The sequence below is a fragment of the Scylla paramamosain genome, chromosome 13, assembly GCF_035594125.1.
Source record: "Scylla paramamosain isolate STU-SP2022 chromosome 13, ASM3559412v1, whole genome shotgun sequence".
NCBI lineage: Eukaryota > Metazoa > Arthropoda > Malacostraca > Decapoda > Portunidae > Scylla > Scylla paramamosain.
In genome coordinates this window covers 7,510,001-7,512,500 of record NC_087163.1, presented here as the reverse complement: position 1 = coordinate 7,512,500, position 2,500 = coordinate 7,510,001, and the positions used below count along the sequence as shown (strand labels likewise).

Sequence of the window (2,500 nt, the reverse complement as noted above, 5' to 3'; positions counted from 1 at the left end):
AAAGATCAGCCGCAGGGAACCAGAAAAGCTCACGTGAAATCAGAAAAAAAATTGCCGTGAAAAAAAAAGTCAAGACAAGGAAAAGCCTCTCCCTCATGCCCTATATTTTTCCAGCTGGGCGCCGCAGGAGTCTCCCTTTCCTCCCACCTTCCTACCTTATTTTCTTCCCTGATGCTCTTTATTCACCCCTCATCAAACCTCCAACATAGGTATGTCATTACTCTTTACCCTCTCTTTCTTTCAACCTCCCTTACCTCTTGCCTTCGTAGCCCCCCGTCCCTCCCTGTCCCTCTCTCCCTGCCTGTCCTCGTCTGAGGTAAAATTCCTTTGGGCGTCACTCATGCGTGCTCTCCGAAGGGCACTCTTACAGGTCCGGGTGTTCATTAATTAACGTGTTGGAACCCTTGTGCCGCATAAAAAATACCGGAACATTCATTAAAATGCCCCGTGAATACCTGGAACCGATGTTACGTAGTGTTCACAGGAGAAGCAAAAGGATACGCGGCTATTCAGGAGGATTTACTGTTATTCCTGCCCTTCTTGTTCTTCCCCCTCCTCCTCCTTACAGAAAAAATATTACGTTTGCGGGTCTTCGCTCATTGTGAGAATAAATAGAATAGTTTTCTAACAGCTTTTATGTTTTTTTTTTTTTTTTGCGGGAAACTAAATGCGATCTCTCTCTCTCTCTCTCTCTCTCTCTCTCTCTCTCTCTCTCTCTCTCTCTCTCTCTCTCTCTCTCTCTCTCTCTCTCTCTCTCTCTCTCTCTCTCTCTCAGACAACAAGAACAACAGCAACATCCTCGCTCATAAAGGAGACTCAACACTCGGCTAATCACATTACACCGTGAATCAACCATATTCAGACTGGATTCAAAATTAGAGTTTATTCACCGTCCGGTCAATGGTGGCGCCTAATACCTAAACGAAGCAAAGCCCGGCTCATGGAGGTGGTGGTGGTGGTGGTGGTGGTGGTGGAGGTGGTAGTGGTGATGGTCCTATACTGAATTAATTAAGAGCCAGGAAGAGACGAGGTGTTAGCTCTTCCTTCATAAAGACCTGCAGCAAAAAGGTGAACAATGGGGACGAAAGGTCTTTAAGGTAATTCGGAAATGTCTCGCACGGATGTTGGCCATTCGGAGACGCATTTCCTGCTATTGCTCCGTTACTACACCTGCTTTGATTATGTTTAATATTATGATTATTATTGTTATTATTATTGTTATTATTATTATTATTATTATTATTATTATTATTATTATTATTATTATTATTACTGTTATGGCAGTGAATCTGTTTTTTTTCATGTTTTTATCTATATATATATTTTTTTTTTACTTTTGCAGTGGGAGCAGTGGTGGTGGTTGTAGTAATAGCAACAGTAGCAGTAGCGGTGGTAATAGTAGTAGTAGTAGTAGTAGTACAAGTAGTAGTAGTAGTAGTAGTAGTAGTAGTAGTAGTAGTAGTAGTAGTAGTAGTAGTAGTAGTAGTAGTAGTAGTAGTCATAACGAGTTATTCTCTCTCTCTCTCTCTCTCTCTCTCTCTCTCTCTCTCTCTCTCTCTCTCTCTCTCTCCTCTCTCTCTCTCTCTCTCTCTCTCTCTCTCTCTCTCTTTGTAACGCGTTCTGCAGCCCAATCTTCGCATATACGGACATTTCCCCTGCTCCCTGAAAACAAAAAGAAAGAATCACCTCTACGGGCCGATCCTCCGTTCCAAAGCATTTCGTTTCAGACCCACTTCATATCCGGTTCACTCAGTTTCAGAAAGACTTAATTTCCGGCTAGTTTCGTTTTGGACCCACTGCCCCACACGCGCCGCCACCATATGCCCACATTCACGCACGGACGCACCCACCGGCAGCCTAAAGAAAGAGAAAATGGTCAGCTTCCTGTTTCTGCGTACGTACTTTCGACCTTTACAAGTTAACTATGAATCTGATTATTACTGTCAAGATGCCTAGCCTTAGTAGTATTAAAGTTCTAAACATTGTATTTCACGTCGAAAAGACATATTTGGACTTCGATAAATACTACTTACTGTTCAGACACTTTTTCCAAGTGTCTGCGTTCATCCAAAATACAGTGAATTAGGAATGACAGGAGTTTTCTCTTGAGCGAATTACATTTTGGATTCTTTTCATTTACATCCACTCGACATTTTCAGTGACTAGTACTTGTGGCATCAATCCGACATGTGAGTGAAGGAGGGCTTTCATTTTTGAGACTTCACAACACAACTTCCGCCTTCAGCATCGCTCCCATGAATCATCAGCACTTCAGGTGAATGACTTGAGCAGGATTAATCTGTGTGGGTGTGCCATAAATTGCCTATTACTTTATTTACAACTAACGTCCTTTGTATTAACGTCTCAGAGTTACGAGAGTTTAGTACGGTAGGTCTTTATTCGTTCCTGTTCATACTCTTATTTCATTCACCATTATAATTATTTTCTTGCATTTCTAATTGATTTAATATATGATATACCACTCGTCTCGTTTAAATTG

The 2,500-nt window shown here is 41.7% G+C and overlaps 1 long non-coding RNA gene across 1 annotated transcript in view; it reads right to left on the bottom strand.

The window, feature by feature from the left end:
- Positions 1-2,098: 2,098 nt before the first annotated feature.
- The window catches only part of LOC135106158 (uncharacterized), a 13,067-nt gene continuing 12,665 nt past the window's right edge, over positions 2,099-2,500 (bottom strand). The window contains exon 3 of the long non-coding RNA XR_010271141.1: positions 2,099-2,500. This exon is cut by the window's right edge and continues 685 nt beyond it. This is a non-coding gene — a long non-coding RNA (uncharacterized LOC135106158).